General features: G+C 37.5%; 1 protein-coding gene across 16 annotated transcripts in view; it reads right to left on the reverse strand.

Moving 5' to 3' along the window:
• Positions 1-19,067, reverse strand: part of GOLGB1 (golgin B1) — a 90,095-nt gene extending 71,028 nt beyond the window's left edge. For 4 of the 16 annotated variants that reach the window (XM_055110342.2, XM_055110340.2, XM_055110339.2 and 1 more), the window contains exon 1: positions 15,197-19,051. The gene's annotated coding sequence lies outside the window, so the exon portion shown is untranslated. Of the gene's footprint in view, positions 1-14,358 lie in introns of all 16 variants that reach the window. The other 12 variants (XM_008950481.6, XM_008950478.6, XM_008950477.6 and 9 more) reach the window with 4 other exon arrangements.
• Between the last annotated feature and the right edge of the window lie 2,097 nt (positions 19,068-21,164).

Raw genomic sequence — 21,164 nt, forward strand, 5'->3', positions numbered from 1 at the left:
TTAATCTGGCATTAGGAAAATACTCATTAAAAGCAAAATGAAATACCACTACCTACCTATTAGAATTGCTAAAATATGTATTTTTTAATGCTGGCAGGGATATAGAGCAACAGGAACTTTCAATGCCTGCAGATTAGAATACAAAATGGCACAGCTACTTCGGAAAACTGTTTGACAGTTTCTTTAAAAGTTAAACGTACATTTACCAATCCCACTCCTAGGCATCTAACCAAGTTTATAGTAGGTTTACTCATAATCACAGATTCTGAAAATAGCCAAGATATCCTTCAACAAGTGAATGAATAACAAACTGTAGCACATCCAAACAATGGAATACTACTCAGCAAAAGAATGAACAATTGATTCACACAACACAATACTTAAACCTAAAATGCCTTTTGCTACATGGAATAAGCTAAACATTAAAAGATATACATCATATTATTCTATTTATATAACATTTTGAACAAGTCCAGAAATTAACCCACACAAATATAGTTGTCAGGGCTTGAGGGAAGGAGATGTGGCTGAATATAAAAGAGCAACACAAGGGAATTTTTAAGGTGAAGGAACTGTTCTGTATGATCTTGAAGTAGTAAATTCATAACCATATGCATTTGTCAAAACTCACTGAACTGTACATTCCAAAGAGCAAACATAATTGTATACAATTTTTTTAAAACTTCAGCCAGGATGTCAGGAGTTCCAAAAATGGAATGCAGACTGTGGCAAATAGATCTAACTATATTATAAATATATGATATAACCTCACTGAAGGAGATGGGGCTAACCTAAGAAACAAAAATGGTGTTTTGACTGGGTACTATAAGGATAAAGACAAAAAGAACTGACATAATAAACACTGTACTCTACTTGGTAAATTTCTTTCTCACAGTGGTATGGGTTAGCAATTCTGAAACTACTTCATTGTACACTAGGGTTAAATGAGTAAGTAAATTGTAGATAATGAGATTCAGGTTTTTTACTGTCAGTGAAAGAAGTTACAAATAAGGCAAGAAAGCTAGGATAAACCCCATGGTACTGGATTAGAGTCAGAGATATCAGTATGAACTCATGTTTATTTTAATATATATGTAAATAGATAAATGCAGAAATAAGTATAGATATGTATGCATTATAAATAATCAGTTATTACAGAGAAATATATATTCTAGCCGTGTCCACTGAAAAGTCCTAGAAACAGTAACACCTCAGTAGCAATGAGCGCATCCAGATCTCGATTTCTAAATGCCAATCTCCAATAAAAGGAACTAGGGCTCCTTGGAGAAATGGCTGCCTATCTAGGGTTGGGGCAGAGAGCCAGAAAGTAAGGAAGTGTTCAAAAAAGAAAAAGAAAAAAAATGGGGTATGTGACCAGGAGCCAATGTGAAGGAGCTCCCAATGATCAATGCTAGAATAATTTGAGTCACAGAATAAATAACAATAATATTGGATTATATGGATTATAACCCAAATAAAAAATTAAATACCCATCAGTCAATACTGATATAAATAAATCATTAAATAAATTAATGGTAGAGACAAATCTTCCTTACAAAAGAATTCCAAATAATTTACGTAGATACGTCCCCCTCTAAAAATGGAGCTTAATTCCCTCTCCTTCAGTATAGGCTGGACCTAGTGACTCACTTCCAAAGAATAGAATATGAAAAAAGAAAAACAGCAACATCAGAGTGGTGAGACTTGGCAACCACCACCTCAACCAAGTGATCAAGATTAACATCACCAGTGATAAGTCATCGTAATATCATGTAACCCCTGATATAATGTGATGAGAAGGGTACTTTACCTCTGGGGTATTCTTCTGCAAAACCCGTAAGCCCAGTCTAATCATGAGAAAACACTGGGAAAACCTAGATTCAGGGACATTCTAAAAATACCTGACCAATACTCTTCAAAACTGTCAAAGTAATGAAAAACAACAAAAAACTAAGAAACAGTCACAGATTAGAGAAGACAAGGAGACATGCTGATTAAATGCAAAGTAGGCTGGGCACAGTGTCTCACGCCTGTAATCCTGGCACTTTGGGAAGCCGAGGCAGGCAGATCACTTGAGGTCAGTAGTTCGAGACCAGCCTGGCCAACATGGTGAAACTCCGTCTCTACTAAAAAATACAAAAATTAGCCGGGTGTGGTGGCATGCACCTGTAGTCCCAGCTATTGGGCAGTCTGAGATGGGAGAATCACTTGAACCTGGGAGACAGAGGTTGCAGTGAGCTGAGATCGCACCACTGCACTCCAGCCTGGGTGCCAGAGTGAGACCCTGCCTCTAAATAAATAAATAAATAAACGCAAGGCAGTATCCTGGATTAGGTTCTGAAACACAATAAGGACATTACTGGAAAAAATGGTGAAATCTGAATGAAGTCTACCTATAGTTTAGTTTATGGCATTGCACCTATGTTCTCTGTTTTGAAAAAGCTACCATGGTTGTGTAAAATGCTAACATTAGAGGATGCTAGATAAAGTGTATACAATAACTGTCTGTCTAATCTTCCCAAGTTGTATGTAAATCTAAAGTTATTCCAAAATCAATTTACTTTTATAACCACTGTGTAGGCTACATATTCAGATCAGTGTCAACTGCTAGTCCATAAAGTCCATGAAAATGAGAAGCATATTAATGCTTTGACAGGAAAAATCAAAATAGAACTGGACTATGCATAGCATTAGTTTACGTGATTATGCCTAATTTTACATTTTGTGATAAAATGTTATTTGGTTTTTAAAACCCTCAGCAGGGGCCGGGTGTGGTGGCTCATGCCTGTAATCCCAGCACTTTGGGAGGCTGAGGCGGGTGGATCACGAGGTCAGGAGTTTGAGACCAGTCTGACCAACATGGTGAAATCCCGTCTCTACTAAAAATACAAAAATTAGCTGGGTGTGGTGGCACGTGCCTGTAATCCCAACTACTCAGGAGGCTGAGGCAGACGAATCACTTGAACCTGAGAGGTGGAGGTTGCAGTGAGCCAAGATTCGCACCACTGCACTCCAGCCAGGGCAACAGAGCAAGACCGCGTCTCAAAAAAAAAAAAAAACCCTCAGCAGGAAGAAATATAAAAACTATTGTACAAAATAAACACTTAAATGAAACTAGGCTCTGCTACAGTTTTCTTCTACTGGGGATAATAATAGTGTTTAGGGCAGCCATGGTTCTTAAGAAAGAAGTGATGAGAGATACCTGTTTTTTTAATAGGTTGTCTTGGGTAATCTAAGTAGCACATCACTTGGAAAAGATACGTGAGACAGAAATAGAAAAAGTGAACTGTTCCCTAGGAAGGCAGCGCAGGATCATATATAACTTCATATCTAAATACTGGAAGGGCAACACAGTGTCATACATGAGTACATAGGGCCATATATAACTATTTATTCAAGATATGAGGACCACAGCTATAGTCAGGATTAAAAAATCACAATTCAGCAGTATACAGATTCTAAACTTTCTTTTCAACTTTAGAGATCATATTTTCTTTGGTTAACTTTTAATGAAGGAAATGAATACCATCACTAAAGAGTTTCTTAAACATATAGATTTCTGCTAATCAAAGAAAATCATAATGGAACCTAACTTATCAAACAGAATCACTTTATCTTCAGATTTTTCAGACCACTTTGGAACAAAGAAAACAAAATAACCAACTGATGGGATTCTGAGAAGATGGGAGTAGCAAGGGGCCCCATGGATTTTGTATCTTCCTTTATTCCCACATAAAAACAGACAAAGCAACTAGATAACAAAAGATCCATGGACAGCCTTTACCAAAAAACTACTTAACAAAGTTTCCTACAAACCCCAAAATAAACGTGGATATAGACAAACCGCCAATAGTCAAAAGATCTGGGTGTCACTGGTGTTCAACTGGGAGGAAATTGAGGGAAGCCAGAGGAGTACAACACCAAGAGGACCTCAAAAGAGCCAGTGGGCATTCACTGGCAAATGCGCCAAGCCAATTGCAGAACAGTAGTTGATACAAGGAGGGGTCTTCCCATTCCAATAACAGGTACCTGCCAGGGGCCTACGAGGGCTGAAAGAGCCGAGGCAGTCTGGACCTTTATTAATTCTCAGAACTGAAGAGCTGGGGCTCTCTTCCAGGATAGGGTCCCACACTGAGGAGAATCTGCTGAGAGGAGAATTAAAATTAAGTGACTAAGGAAAGAGGAGGTCCAGATAAAGAGCAGGTGAAAGTGGCAAGGAAAGAAAGGCAGGAAATCCGAGAAATCCAGCTGCCATATAGTTGAACAATGTCTGAAAATAGCACAAGAGGAAACCTTATCAAGTTAGAAAAGCTGTATAAAATCTCTTTCTAAAAGTTCAGCAACACTAAATTCATATTAAAAATGAACTACTGAGGCCAGGCGTGCTAGCTCATCCTGTAATCCTAGCACTTTGGGAGGCTGAGGTGGGAGGATCACTTGAGCCTAGGAGTTCAAGACTAGCCTGAGCAACATAGCAAGATCCCATCTCTACAAATTTTTTTAAAAAAGTCAGCCAGGCATGGTGGCACATGCACGTAGGTCCAGCTATTCAGGTGGCTGAGGTGGGAAGACTGCTTGAGCCCAAGAGGTGGAGGCTGCAGTGAGCCATAATCACACCCCTACACTCCAGCCTGGGTGATAGAGTAAGACCCTGTCACAAAAAAGAAAAAAAGAGCAACTGAAAAGTGTCACAATTCAGATACGTTACTAGAAGAAAAAAAAGGAGGAAAACGATCATGATAACATCCCAACAGAAAATGGAAGCACGTCAGACAGCCATGCTCAAAAAAACAGTTCAAAACTATAACCACTTAAATCTACTGAAGGAACTAAAAGGCATTAAAAATGACATAAGATGTGAAAAAATAAACACCAGAAATAGAAAAACCCAGAAATAAAGTGAAAACAAGAAGTGACTGAAAAATTTAAAAAATCATTTTGGAAATGAAGATGAAACTAGAAGGAACAAGAAAATGAGTAAATATAACAAACCATGTCATTAAAAAAAAGCAAAGTTGAAATGAAGGATAATTTTAAAAATCAAAAAGAAATGACCTAAAAAACTAGATATGCAACTACCTTATGACCCTCAATTCCACTCCCCGGCATTTATCTTAGAGAAAAGAAAACTTAAGTTCACAAGAGAACCTGCTGTATATAAACATTCATAGCAGCTTTATTTCTATTAATAGATGGTTAAGCAAACTGATATATACAGGCAAATGGTTAAACAAACTGGTACATACATCCCATCACATACTTCTCAGAAATAAAAAGCAACGAACTACTGATGGACCCAACAACTTAGATGGATCTCCAGAAAATTACATTGAATGAAAAAAGCCAGTCCCAAAAGGTTACATATTATACAATTCCATACTTCTATAACATTTTTGAAATGACAAAATTTTAGAAATGGAGGAAAGATCAGTGATTACCAGTGGTTAGAGAGGGGTTGGGGTGGGAAGTGACTGTGGTCATAACAAGGCAACACAAGGGATCCTTGTGGTGTTGCAGCTGTTCAATATCTTGACTGTGGCAGTGGATACAGGAACCTACACAGGTGATATAGCACTGCAAAACTTAATGATACACATACATACATATGCAAATGAATATACAAGTAAAACTGGGGAATATATCTATCTCAATATCCTAATTGTGATATTATGTATTAGTTTTGCAAAATGTTACCACTGGAAGAAACAACAAAGTGTATAAAAGAGCTCTGATTATTTCCTACAACTGCATGTGACTCTACAATTGTCTTCATATTTAAAAAACAAATGAAAAAGAAATGAACTAAATGCAACATGATATCCTGAATTGAATCCTGGAACAGAAAATGGACATTAATGGAGAAACTGGTGAAATGGGAACAACGTCTGGAGTTCAGTTAATATTAATGTACCAATGTTGGTTTCTTAATTTTGTACACTGCTAATGTCACATGTTAATCTTAGGGAATACTAAGCAAAGGATACACCAGACTTCTGCACTATCTTTGCAAATTTTCTGTAGTAAACTTTCTGTAGTGATCTGAAATAATTCCTAATAATTTGTTTATTTTTAAAAAATGTAAGAAATTAAGAGTTACATAGGATTTGCGAGAAACAGATAAATATTGAAGATAAGTAATGTGAATAACAGGATTCCCTGAAGAAGAAAAGCAAAGCAAAGAAACAGCACAAATATGAAAAACCATAATCCAAGAATATTTATTTGAAAATTTTTTTTAAAAAGATTTGAAACTACATCTTGAAAGAGCCCACAATGTACCTCAGAATGTCAACTCAGAATGACCAACAAAACACTCTAGTAAAATTACTGGACTTAAAAAAATCCTTTAGGCTTTAGGCTAAAAGATCATATGACCAGTAAGATAAAGAAAAAAAAGCACTAGATTTTTCAACAGCAATGTTTTTGCCAGAAAAAAAAAATTAGTTACAAATTTAAGATATTCAAGAAAAGAAAAAGTGAGCCAAGGATGCTATTTCTGGCAAACACAACCTTTAGATATAAAAAACACGGACAAAATGTTATGAATGAGCAAGAAAATTCATGAAATATGAATATTCCCTTAAACCTTTCCTAAAGAATTTACTAGAGGCAAAACTTGAGGCAATCCAAATGACTAAAGAAACATCATTATAAGAACTAGTGGTGAGCATTAAATATACGGTTACTAACAGAATTAAGACTAAGTAAAGACTGGAGGAGAGACAGCATAGTATGTAATGATTATATGCTCTGACAATATATAGGACAACCATGAAAAAAAATCGGGAAGAATGTGAATAGCATATGCAAAAAATAAAAAATATTTTTAAACAGTTTTCAATAATTAAAAGTGGTTGTTGTCTACGGCCATACCATCCTGAACACATCCGATCTCGTCTAAAGTGGTTGTGGTGGTGATATTAGTATCATCACTCCTAGATTACTATATGTGAAATGTAGAATTAAAGCAAATGATAATTATGGATACACTAATTCTGTATTTTCAGTTATGAAAAGAAGATACAGATGTAATACAGAAGAAATTAAGAACCCCGAAATACAAACTAATCTTTGAATCTGAATAGGAACACTCAGTGTGAAATGACAATTCAGTATTTTATATTTGTTCATATATTTTCCTAGCTCTGTCCACCGAAACGGCTTAAAAGTAATGACAAACTGAGAAGCAATGAATATCTCTAGTGCCTAGATTGGGGTCTTGAAATACTCTTTCCCATTTTTAAAAAAGTTTTTAAAAGAAGGTTTTCTTAGAGAAATGGCTAATTCCATTTCTAAAGTGGAAATGTACAAAATGATCCTGAAACATCTTGTCATACAAGATAGGAAGCTTTCAAAGGACACAGGTTCCCATTGGCTAAAAGGATAATTTGAATATGTATGAATAAGAATTACAGCACACTGGGCCATACTGTCCAAGGTAATTTATAGATTCAATGCCATCCCCATCAAGCTACCAATGACTTTCTTCACAAAATTGGAAAAAACTACTTTAAAGTTCATATGGAACCAAAAAAGAGCCCGCATAGCCAAGACAATCCTAAGCAAAAAGAACAAAGCTGGAGGCATCACGCTACCTGACTTCAAACTATACTAGAAGGCGACAGTAAGCAAAACAGCATGGTACTGGTACCAAAACACATACATAGACCAATGGAACACAACAGAGCCCTCAGAAATAACACCACACATCTACAACCATCTAATCTTTGACAAACCTGACAAAAACAAGAAATGGGGAAAGGATTCCCTATTTAATAAATGGTGCTGGGAAAACTGGCTAGCCATATGTAGAAAGGTGAAACTGGATCCCTTCCTTGCACCTTATACAAAAATTAATTCAAGATGGATTAAAGACTTAAATGTTAGACCTAAAACCATAAAAAACCCTAGAAGAAAACCTAGGCAATACCATTCAGGACATAGGCATGGGCAAAGACTTCATGACTAAAACACCAAAAGCAATGGCAAAAAAAGCCAAAATAGACAAATGGGATCTAATTAAACTAAAGAGCTTCTGCACAGCAAAAGAAACTACCATCAGAGTGAACAGGCAACCTACAGAATGGGATAAAATTTTTGCAATCTACCCATCTGACAAAGGGCTAACATCCAGAACCTACAAAGAACTTAAACAAATTTACAAGAAAAAAAATAACACCATCAAAAAGTGGGCAAAGGATATGAACAGACACTTCTCAAAAGAAGACATTTATGAAGCCAACAGACACATGGAAAAATGCTCACCATCACTGGTCATCAGAGAAATGCAAATCCAAACTACAATGAGATACCATCTCACACCAGTTAGAATGGCGATCATTAAAAAGTCAGGAAACAACAGGTGCTGGAGAGGATGTGGAAAAATAGGAATGCTTTTACACTATTGGTGGTAGTGTAAATTAGTTCAACCATTGTGGAAGACAGTGTGGCAATTCCTCAAGGATCAGAACTAGAAATACCATTTGACCCAGCGATCCCATTACTGGGTATATACCCAAAGGATTATAAATCATGCTACTATAAAGACATATACACATGTATGTTTACTGCAGCACTATTCACAATAGCAAAGACTTGGAACCAATCCAAATGTCCATCAATGATAGACTGGATTAAGAAAATGTGGCACATATACACCATGGAATACTATGCAGCCATAAAAAAGGATGAGTTAATGTCCTTGGCAGGGACATGGATGAAGCTGGAAACCATCATTCTCGCCAAACTATCACAAGGACAGAAATCAAACACCGCATGTTCTCACTCATAGGTGGGAATTGAACAATGAGAACACTTGGACACAGGGCAGGGAACATAACACACTGGGACCTATTGGAGGTTGGGGACTGGGGAAGGGATAGCATTAGGAGAAATACCTAATGTAAATGACGAGTTGATGGGTGCAGGAAACCAACATGGCACATATATACCTATGTAACAAACCTGCACGTTGTGCACATGTACCCTAGAACTTAAAGTATAATAAAAAAAATACAGTTAATCAAAATTAATACCTCTAGGAATACAAATTATAAATACATATATTTCCATGGAAAAATTATAAAATAAGTCACCAATGCTAAAACACCAGAAATAGTTGCTATTAGAAAACTTTACCAAATTGTCAAAAATGAGATAATCTAAGTGCTACAGAAGTTGCTGTTTATATTGCTCCAAAACATAGAAAAAGAAAATGAAAAATTACAAACCATCTCCCTATGAATACTGATGACAACATTCTAATAAATTTTAATTAGAATTTTAAATAAAATATTAGCAAACTAAATCTGACTAGATACTGAAAAATATTATCACCAAGTGGATTTATTCTAGTAATTCAAATATCATTAATTATTATGAAATCCATTATGGAAACCCATACCACTACCACATGAGTTTCTGATTGACCCTCCCTAGAAAGGAGTGTGCCCATCAGCATCCTACTGAATATCACTGAATATCATAGCAAACGAGGAACACATACACATGAACACAGGATAATAATGATAATATTAATGGCAACAATTATTGAGAAACATTTAATTTAAATGCAAAGTGACTGTACCACTTTATATACTCTTTAATCTTAACAAAATCTGCAAGATAAGTATTATCATCATCCCCATTTTATAGAGGGAAACTGACACTCAGAAATTAAGACATTTCAAGGTCCCTCAGTTAAATATATAATACAATAGCAGTCAGGCAGGGTGGCTCACGCCTGTAATCCCAGCACTTTAGAAGGCTGAGGTGAGAGGATGGCTTGAGCTCAAGAGTTCAAGACCAGCCTGAGCAACATAGTGAGACTGTCTCTACAAAAAAAAAAAAAAATTTTAATTAGCTGGGCATACTGGCATATGCCTGCAGTCCCAGATATTCGGGAGGCTGAGGCAGGAGGATCACTTGAGCCCAGGAGTTTGAGAGTGCAGTCAGCTATGATCACAGCACTGTACTCCAGCCTGGGCAACAGAACAAGACCTTGTCTCAAAAAAAAAAAAAAAAATTAAAAAGATTGATAGAATAAAACAAAAAGCTATTTAAAGGAAAAATAGATTACTTTTCTCACACAACCATTTAAAAATATGTACATTTTAAGAAAGGAAAGACTAATATTTCAATGAGATAAAAATCTGAGAGAGTGCTAGAGATGTACTGTTCAGGCAGGACAAAAGGAGTCTCTCATAGATTGATTCAACAGTCTCAGAGATCCACAGGAAAGCAGGTGACATAGTGGGAAGAGCACCAAACTGGAAGCCAAGGAACTGAGTTTTCCGTCCTGGCTCAATAAGAAGCTGCATCATAGTGGGTAAGTCACCTTAAAGCGTCAGTTTCCTCATCTTAAAATGAAGACTGACAAGGACCATTCTAATGCCCCCTACTCTACAGCTGTTGACATTAAAGGAATAATCTGGAAATGTAAATGGAAGGGCATCTCACCCACAGTTGTAGGCTTTTGGTAGCTCAAAGGTTGGGAACTACAGGGCAAGAAAGCCAGTAAGTAGCCATGCTTAAGCTAAATGAAGAAAGATGGGTACTCCCCTCTATTAGGCTCACTGAGGACAGAAATGGGCAAATGTATAGATAAAAATTAATAAAGGGGAAAATATTCATATTCATAGTCATAAATCTATGTATGTATATGTATATATACATATGTATATGTGTATGTATATATACATATGTACACGTGTATGTATATATACATATGTACACGTGTATGTATATATACATATGTACACGTGTATGTATATATACATATGTACACGTGTATGTATATATACATATGTACACGTGTATGTATATATACATATGTACACGTGTATGTATATATACATATGTACACGTGTATGTATATATACATATGTACACGTGTATGTATATGTATACATATATGTAAAAATTAATAAAGGGGAAATATTCATATTCATAGTCATAAATTCATGTAAGGAATATGTATGACTGTTGGACAATGTTCTTGCTGTTATTTTATAAGGCACCAAAATAATGAATAGCAACTAAGGAAAAGAATAAAACACAGAGCTTCATGCCAAGGCCAGGGATTCCATAAAACACTAAGGCAAATAAAACAATTCCTCAAAGTCTATGCTGGTCACAGCTTTCACAAACCCTGCCACAGGACCTTAACACTTATGTGTTGAAGTGGCACTTAGAATTAAGTAAGTTTTATTTTCTCCAAGTCTTTACTGTTATCAATGATTATTCTTATAACAACCACCTGGTGTTCAGCATTATGCTAGGAACTATAAAAATACAAAAAGAATTATAAAGCATGTCCCTAGCCACCGAAAACAGAACAATATGCACAGGAAAATAAGCAAAATAACTGAAGACAGTGAGTGCATGCCTGTGTATATATGCATATACGCCATCTACTTTGGAATTTAAATCACATTTTCCCACGGAAACACAGAGAAGGTGGTTAGGTTTCAGTTGAGGTGACTCCTCAAACTTATTTCATGCTTATTTAGTTAAGCCTCAGTAGCTGTCCTTAATTCCTTAAATCTCAAAGTGATTTTCAACCAAGTTGAGGGCCTAATGGGTAGTGCTGTATAGCTGGAAATAACACATTCGATATTATGACATAATTTTACAATTAGAAAATGAACAACTATTTTTCATGATGCAGAAGCCACTATTTTAATTAAATGAATTTGTAAGTGGTAGCTATAACATACATACACAGCGTGACCTGCCAAACACTGCTCCAATATCTTTATACATAACTTACTTTTCGTTATTTAACTCACTTTATTTATTTATTTATTTATTTATTTATTTATTTTGAGACGGAGTTTCACTATTGTCGCCCAGGATGGAGTGCAGTGGCACGATCTCACTACAATCTCTGCCTCCTGGGTTCAAGCGATTCTCCTGCCTGAGCCTCCCCAGTAGCTGGGATTACTGGTACCCGCTGCCACGACTGGCTAATTTTTGGTATTTTTAGTAGAGACAGGGGTTTCACCATGTTGGCCAGGCTGGTCTCAAACTCCTGACTTCAAGTGATCCACCCGCCTTGGCCTCCCAAAGTGCTGGGATTACAGGCGTGAGCCACTGCGCCCGGCCTAACTCACTTTATTCTTAAAACAACCGCAAGAGGGAGTACCGTCAATATTCCCAGTTTTAAGGTGAGTAAACTAAGGCAGAGGGATGTTAAGTAATTTCCCCAGTCACGTAGTTTGACAAAGCTTCTCGGTGGGTGAAGATACACAGAAAATATTTTATTTTCTGAATAATCTCATTATCCAATATTCTTCACTCGGGTTGAAAACAGAATGAAGGGATAAAGGCACTATGTTAATAGCTAGGTAAGTACTTTTTTTTAAAGCAGTAAGTAAACTAAAATGATTCATATTAGTATGGCCCCAAATAATTCCATATTGTTTATACCACAGACAGGTTCACACAAGGGCCCTAAGATATATATACATGGATGTTTTATATATATATATATATATATATATATATATGGATGTTACATAACAAAACATGTTATGTATGGATGTTACATAAAACAAAAATCCATGTGTGTATATATATGTATATATATGTAAATATATGTGTGTATATATGTATATATGTGTATATATGTATATATGCATATATATGTATATATACTTATATATGTATATATACATATATACATATATACATATATGTATATATACATGTATATAATGTATATATATGTATATATATACATGTATATAATGTATATATATGTGTATATATACATATATATACACATGGATGTTATATAACAAAACACTACAGCAGTGTTTTGATGGCTAATGACTGAAAATCTAAATGTCCATCAATGGGGACAGGCTAAATACTATTTTTATATTTTTACAAAGGACTGCTGTGTAGCCATAAAAAGGATGAGGTAGTTTTATACCCATGGATATTGAAAGTGCCTAATATACAGTACTAAATGGCAAAAGCATGTGTATTAGGATTCCACTTGTGGGAAAGAGAGAAGGGGGTATATATTATCATGTGCTTTATTATGATCAGAAAGTTTCTTAAATATAACCAAGAAATTATTTACAGTGCTTACTTCTGGGAAGTGGGGAATGGAGATGGGTAGATCAGTAGATAGAAAAGAAAAAGACTTTTTTTACATTGTATCCTTCTGTATTAAATTTCCTTTTATCAAAAGCATATAGCTGATTTTAAAATAGCTTAATTAAAAATACAGCAATATAGAGCTTAGTCTCCTTTTACATAATGGTTTCTAATCACAGACTGGTATGTAATGATCAGTGGTATTCCTAATAGTAACTAACCTAGAGAAATTAATGAATGATTTATTTTATAAACAAGGATAAAGTCAACATCCCTTTAATTAATCCATTAATCAAAGGGAGAAAAAGAAAGGGGGCCTATAAAACTCAAGCAGAAGGTTGAAAAAAATCTTCTAAAGATCATGTTTAAGAAAGGCTGCATCCCAGAGTCTGGATGCCAGAAATGCCAACGACCTTCTTGAAAAACAAGGAAGTATCTTTACGTGATTGTCAAATTGGGTTGGGAGGTCCCAAGGTGTGGACAAGGCTTTTTAAAAACTTCATTCTTTTACGTTTATACTTTTGCATATTTCATATTATACACAACATATTTACAGTGGTAGTCATACACTATAAATAATTAAACATACAACCTTTGGGGAGATGCATGCTCAAAAATGTTTTACTGATAGGGAGTGCAATTAAAAGGTTTGGAAGCTGCTGAGGTAGTAAAAAATATTGATGCAGTGAAAAGAAAAACATTAAATGGTCATTCTGTGGTCAAGGGATGAGAAGTAAAAGCTATGAAGCAGTTAATGTACAATGCCTGCAACTTTTGAGTACTCTTCAACTTTTTCCTGCATCTATTCCAAAACCAAATCCTGCCATTTTTCCAATAGGATATTTCCTGAGTTTGCCCCTTCATAACCATTCTGACCATCTAAATCTTATCAATTCACGCTTTTGGAAAGGCCTCTGGCCCTTATGTAAAGAGCCCTCCACTTGCTTGCATCTTGCACAGAACTGTAAAAAGGTCCTTTAAATGCTCAGACAGCTTCCAACTATCTCCAAAAGTGAAAGTACTTATCCATGATTGTAAATATCCCTGTCCCACTCTCAAACTGTCCGCTCCCCATAGACCAACTGGAGCTCTTTAAATAAGTCAGACAAATATATTCCTCATTCCTCAAGGGACTCACCCTCCCTTTCACATTCCGGTTGTGCAGATTAAACATACTCCACACCATCAAACCAAGTTATTTTTCCTCGAGAACTCTCTTAGAGGTTACTTTTTCTCTAACAGCCTGCCCACCTCTGATTCCTGGGATTTTCGTGTTGACGGGATCGTTGGGATCTTTCCTCTCTTCTCATCTTTCCAGTAACCCATTAGCATTAGCAGGATTATTGGACAGGCCTCCGTTTGCATTAATATCTCCAATGATTCTGTGATCTCCGCCCTAAAGACCTTTGATTTCTTTTGGTCGCGCCTCCCCTTCGGGACACCAAGTTTGTTTAGGGCCTGAGCACAGGGGCCCAGCAGGTTCTTTCCGACGTCAGCGGCTGCGTACGGAGGCCGACTTAGGCAGGCCGCTCCACGAACAAGGCCGTGCGGACAGGACTGACCTAGGCGCTTTTCCCCGTCGCTCCCAGAGGAGAAACGTACCGGGGAGGGGACAGACCGTGAGCAAGTGGTCCAAGTCTGCGCAGGGTGACCCCGAAGGCTCACCGGAGAGGCCGAGAGGCTTGTGGGCTACTAGAACGAGGCCTGGTAGGTGAAGGAGGCGGGTGAAGGGCCGGATCCAGGACTGAATCCGGGAGAGGCGGGGCGAGGAGGGGACTCCGGTGTAGCTGCTTGGGCAGCTCCCGCGGCCCCTCTGGCGGGGGTGACCGTTATTGGACTCGCAGAGGGAAGAGTTGGGTAGCGTCCCCCACTCACCTAGAAGCGCTGCCGCCTGAGGCTCCAGCTGCCCCCCTCCCAATTCAAGCCACGTCAGCTCGGGAAGCCCGTACGCGACACCTTCCACCGCCGCGCCCCGCCAGGGACTCAGCCACTAGCAGTTGGGACGGAAGATGGGATTAAGACACCGACCAATCAGGACTATCGGCAGGACGTTACCAGGGAGACCAGGCACACCTTGTTTGTTACCAACCTATCAACAATGACGGAAACCAATCAACGACAGAAGATGCTCCGCTTCCTCAAAGAAACAGCCAATGGACCCTAAAGAGTGAATGAGGGGAGTGATTAGACGCGAGTAGGTGCCCCGGAACAAGATCTGGGGAGGGACAGGAAGTGTCGAGTGGGCGGGCGTTCTGGGAAAGGTCAGATGTTCTCAGTGTGAGGTGGTTATGCTGGCTTCCTCCAATTCCTCCGCTTCGTCGGCTGTGACCGACCGAGACTGCGGCTTGGGCTTCGGCAGAGACTTGAGACTGCGGGCACCCGCTGCCTTTAGGATTGTTGAATGAGCTGTGAGAAGGGAGTGGGGGATATGGGACTCTTAGATTGAAAAAATACTGGAGCCTCTTAGTTGTTCGTCTAGTTTCACCTTTTGATTTTGTTGATGAAAAATAATTAACCACAGAAGTAACTTGCCCAAAGTCAAACAGCGACTTAGTGATGGAACTCGGACTAGAACCCGGTGTCAGTATGAAAGAGGATCAGCAATGTCTGTAAGGACATGATTGTGAGAGAGAGAGTAGTGAATACTAGGAAGGTGCCTCTTACAAAGTGGAGCCTGAGCCAGGACCTAAGCAAAGATTGAGAGTTGAGGGCTCAGGCTCTGCAATAAGTGTCAGTGAGGAGCTCCAGCAAAAGACTGAAATCATTCATGCTTTCCTTAAACCCCTAAGGAAAGGGAAGGAAAGTAGCCAGCTCCCAATGAGCTGTCATTTCAGGCACTCTCTTGGCAATAAGAGTAATGTTAGTTTGAATTTATTGAATCTTGCTGTGCACTCAGCTGGCCCATTGTATGTATACTCATCTTAATGATTACATAACTTCACAATTCAAACATCAGCTAAGTAAGGCCTTTCGTGGCTGCCCATCTTACGGAACTGGAGGTCATTATTCTAAGTGAAATAAGTCTGGCACAGAAAGACAAATATCCCATGGTCTCACTCATGTGGGAGCTTAAAAAGTTAATCTCATGGAGTAGAGATAAGTACCAGAGGCTGGGAAGGTGGAGTTGGGGGAGGCAGGGAAGAGATTGGTTAATGGGTACAAACATAGATAGAAGGAATAAGTTCAAGTGTTTGATAGCACAGTAGGGTGACTATAGTTAACAATATGTTATATATTTCAAAATAACGAGGATATTAGAAATGTTCCAAACACAAAAATGATAAATGTTTGAGGTGATAGATATCCTAAACACCCTGATTTGATCATTACACATTGTATGCATATATCAAACTACCACACCCCATAAATATGTACAAATATGTATCAATACAAACATAAAATTGCAGTTTCCTGCATGCACTATATACTTCTTCTTTGCTTCTTTTTCCCGTAAGCATTTTGCCATCTAAAGTACTATATATTTCATTTATCTCGTATCTCTCTTCTCATTAGATTATAAGCTCCAGGAAGGTAGTAATTTTGATCTCAGCTTTATCTCCAGGTCCCAGAAAAGTATAGAGGAGGGCACTCAATATCTGTTAAATTAATAAAGTATATATGATTATCCTTATCTTAAATGTGAGACAATAAGACTTCAGAAGGTTAAATAATTTGCACAAGGTCACATGGTGAGGGGCAGAGACAGAATTTGAAGAGGTTATTCAATGTCAATGCTGCAGTACTTAATGAATACATCATATTCTTATATCCCTGATTGTATCCACCCAGCAAAGTCCTAAACCTGCATCAGTCCAACCATTGGTCTCTACTTCTACCTTTGGGGAGCAAAATGCTGCAGGAGACATCAGGACAATGTCATCAGTGACATCAATGTCCTGACCACTGCACATTCAGTTTCCAGCTGAACTCCATCTTCAGCACACTCCCAAATCCTTCTTGTCTTCAGCTTCCTCTCCTATTTGCCACAATTATTCAAACCTTTAACATCCTCTTTAAGTCCCAACCCCGTGTCTACACTTCACACTCCTAGCAGATGAACTTGCTTCTATCTTAGAGAAAATAGAAGCCATCACTGAGAGTCCTATTGTACTCCCTTACACAAAATTTACCTTTCTACATACTTATTTCCACATTCGACCTTAGAATTTACCTTTCAGTTTTAACAGAATGAAACTTTCTTATGGGAGAAGAGATTAGAATTTTTTCTGTCTAGTAGGTCTTCTTATAGCTCTACCTTCTATTATTGGGTGAGCATAGTATGGTGAGAATTATAGTGAACACTAGGGGTGTGAAGGAAGAAAATGAGGTGGAGAAGTTAAAGAGCAAAACATATTATTTCTAAGTTCACTGAAGGACTGGAAATAATTTAGAATGCAACTTAATGGAAGCAATTTAGGCTCTGAGAGGGTGATCAAGATAATAAAAGATAATTAGGGGTTGCCCCAGCAAAAAAGAGGGTACAGAATAGTGGAGGTAGATGGAGCAGCATGTGCATGGACCATTTGGGCAATTTGACATAAGTGATACGACTGAACGGTTAGGCAAAGAGTAGGTCATAAAATTGTGCCATTTTATGCTAAGGGGTTTGGATATGACTCTAAGCTCCAGAGCAGTTAGAGACTGCAGAAATCACAGAAGTGTGGAGTCATTCAGGTGTCCCTTAGAGAGTGATCATTTCCCTAATTGAAAGTACAGGGAGGAAAAGTTGAAAGACAAGAAATGTCACATTCTCTGTGATTTACTGTTGCCTAATTCCCTCTCCCCTTTTTCAGTTCTTTCCTCATCGTCATCTTACCTTCCTCTATACCAAATGCAAACTTATTCCAAAACTTTCATGCAGCCTTATTTATTAATGTATCTTCCATACCTAACATATCTTCAGCATAGTATATACTCAATAAATATTTGTTAAATAAATAAAATATCCAACATAGAATTCTATATGAATAAATCTTAAAATCTTGGAGAAATAAGAAATTGTCTTGAAAAATATAACTTTGAGACATATCAATTATATGCAAAAATATACAATCACATGATCACATCAACCAATGAAGAAAAATATTTTCACAAGAAGAGGGAAGGTGGGGAAAGAAGAAGAGGGATGGTGGGGAAAGAGGGAGGGAGATGAGGGGGGAAAAAGAAGAAGGAAGGTGAGGAAAGAAAGAGGGGAAAGAAGAAGACGGAAGGTGGGGAAAGAAAAAGAGGGATGGTGGGGAAAGGGGAAAGAAGAGGGATGGTAGGGAAAGGGGAAAGAAGAAGAGGGATGGCAGGGGAAGAAGAAGAGGGAAGGTGGGGGAAGAAGAGAGGGAAGGTGGGGATAGGGAAAAGAAGCTGAGGAAAGAAGGTGGGGAAAGAAGAAGAGGGAAGGTGGGGGAAGAAGAAAAAAAATCAACACCCATTCATGATAAAAAAAAAAACTCAGAAAACTAGGAATCGAAGGATATTTACTCAACTTGATAGAAAAATATTGCAGATTCTTAATGGTGAGAAACTAGATGCTTTCCCTCTAAGATCAGGAACAAGGTAAGGATGTCCCCTGTCACTACTCCTAGGTGACATTGTACTAAACCTCCTGCCTAATGTAGGGAAATAAAAGATATTCATACTAGCAAGTAATAAATAAAACTGTCTTTGTAGATGGCATGATTTTTTATGTAAAAAATTCCTAAGAATAAACAAAAACCTCCTGGAATTAATAAGCAATTTTAACAAGGCTACAGGGTAAAAGGTCAATTGCTTTCCTCAGCAAAGAACAATTGGAATTTGAAATTAAAAACACAATACCATTTACATTAGCCTCAAAAAAAGAAGAAGAAATAAATACTTAGGCATAAATCTAACAAAATATGTACAGGCTCTATGTGAAGGAAACTAGCAAACCTCTGATTAAAAAAATTAAAATCTAAATAAATTGAGAAATATTCCATATTCCCAGAAAGCATCAGTATTGTTACGATGTCAATTCTTCCCAACTTTATCTGTAGATTCAATAAGATCTCAATCAAAATCTTAGCACATTATTTTGTGGATATCAACAAATGAATTCTGAATTTTATATGAAAAAGTAAAAGACCCAGAATAATCCACAGACTATTCAAGAAGAACAAAGTTGGAGGACTGACGTTACCCAACTTCAAGACTTACTACACAGCTACAGTAAACAAGACAGCATGGTATTGGCTAAAGAGTAGACAAATAGACCAATGGAACAGAATGGACAGCCCCAAAATAGATCCACGTAAATGTAGACAACTGATCTTTGAGAATGGAGCAAAGGCAATTCAATGGAGAAAAGAGTCTTTTCAATACATGGTGCTAGAACAACTGGAAATCCACATGCAAAAAATGACACACACCTTTTATACAAATTAACTTTTATACCTTTATACAAATTAACTCAAAGTGGATCTTAAGATGTAAATATAAAATGTAAAAATATAAAACATCTATAGGATAATTTGAGACTCTAGGTGACTTTGAGTTTGGTGATGACTTTTCAGATACAACACCAAAAGCATGAGCCAGTGCGGGGGAGGAGAACACAATAAGTTGGACTTGATTAAAATGAAAAACTTCTGCTCTGCAAAAGGCACCGTTAAGAAGATTAAAAAAACAAGGCACAGACTGGGAGAAAATATTTGTAGAATACCTATTTGATAAAGGACTGTTACCTAAAATACACAAGGAACTCTTATAATGCAAAAATTTTAATTAAAAAAATTAACAAGTGGGCAAAAGATCTGAACAGACACCTCACCAAAGAAGATACACAGATGGCAAATAAGCACATGAAAAAATGCAGCCGGGCACGATAGCTCATGCCTGTAATCCCAGCACTTTAGGAGGCCGAGGCAGGCAGATCACAAGGTCAGAAGTTTAAGACCAGCCTGACCAACATGATGAAACCCCCGTGTCTACTTAAAAAAATACAAAAATTAACCAGGCGTGGTGGCGCGCGCCAGTAATCCCAGCTACTCAGGAGGCTGAGGCAGGAGCATCGCTTGAACCCGGGAGGTGGAGGTTGCAATGAGCTGAGATTGCGCCACTGCACTCCAGCCTGGGGGACACAGGGATACTCCGTGTCAGAAAGAAAGAGAGAGAGAGAGAGAGAGAGAGAGAGGAAAGAAAGGAAAGAAAAAAAGAAAGAAGGAAGGAAAGAAAGAAAGAGAGAAAGAGAGAGAGGGAGGGAGAGGAAGAAAGAGGAAGAAAGAAAGAGAAATGAAGGAAGGAAGGAAGAAGGGAGGGAGGGAGGGGAAAGGAAAGGAAAGGAAGTCAACATCATATGTTACTAGGGAATTGCAAATTAAAGGAACAATAAGATACCACCACACACCTATTTGAATGACAAAAATCCAAAACCTGGACATCATCAACTGCTGGCAAGCATGTAGAACAACAGGAACTCACATCTATTACTGATGGGAATGTAAAATGATACAACCACTTTGGAAGACAGTTAAGCAGTTTCTTACAAAGCTAAACATAGATTGACCATACCATCCAGCAATCATGCTCCTAGATATATCAAAATCAGTGAAAATGTATGTCCACAAAAACACTTGGACATGAATGTTTATAGCAGCTTTATTCGTAATTCCCAAAACTTGAAAGCAAAGATGTTCTTCAGTAGATAAACAGATATACTGTGGTATTTCATACAATTGAACATTATTCAGTGATAAAATGAATTGAGCAATCAAGCCATGAAAAGACATGGAGGAACGTTAAATGCATATTGTTAAGTGAAAGAAATCAGTCTGAAAAGGCTATATACTGTGTGGCCCAGCAATTTGACATTTTGAAAGAGGCAAAACTATAGAAACAGTAAAAGAAAATCAGTGGCTGTCATGGATGGGGTTGGGAAGGGGCAAAGAAGGATTAATATATGGAATAGAGACAATATTTTAAGGGAGAGAAACTATTTTGTATGACACTGCAGTGGTGAGTATGTGGTATTGTGCATTTGACAAACTCCATAGAACTGTATAACATAAAGAGTAAATTTTAATGTAAACTGTGGACTTTAGTTAATG

Source organism: Pan paniscus, chromosome 2 (assembly GCF_029289425.2).
Source record: "Pan paniscus chromosome 2, NHGRI_mPanPan1-v2.0_pri, whole genome shotgun sequence".
Classification (NCBI taxonomy): domain Eukaryota; kingdom Metazoa; phylum Chordata; class Mammalia; order Primates; family Hominidae; genus Pan; species Pan paniscus.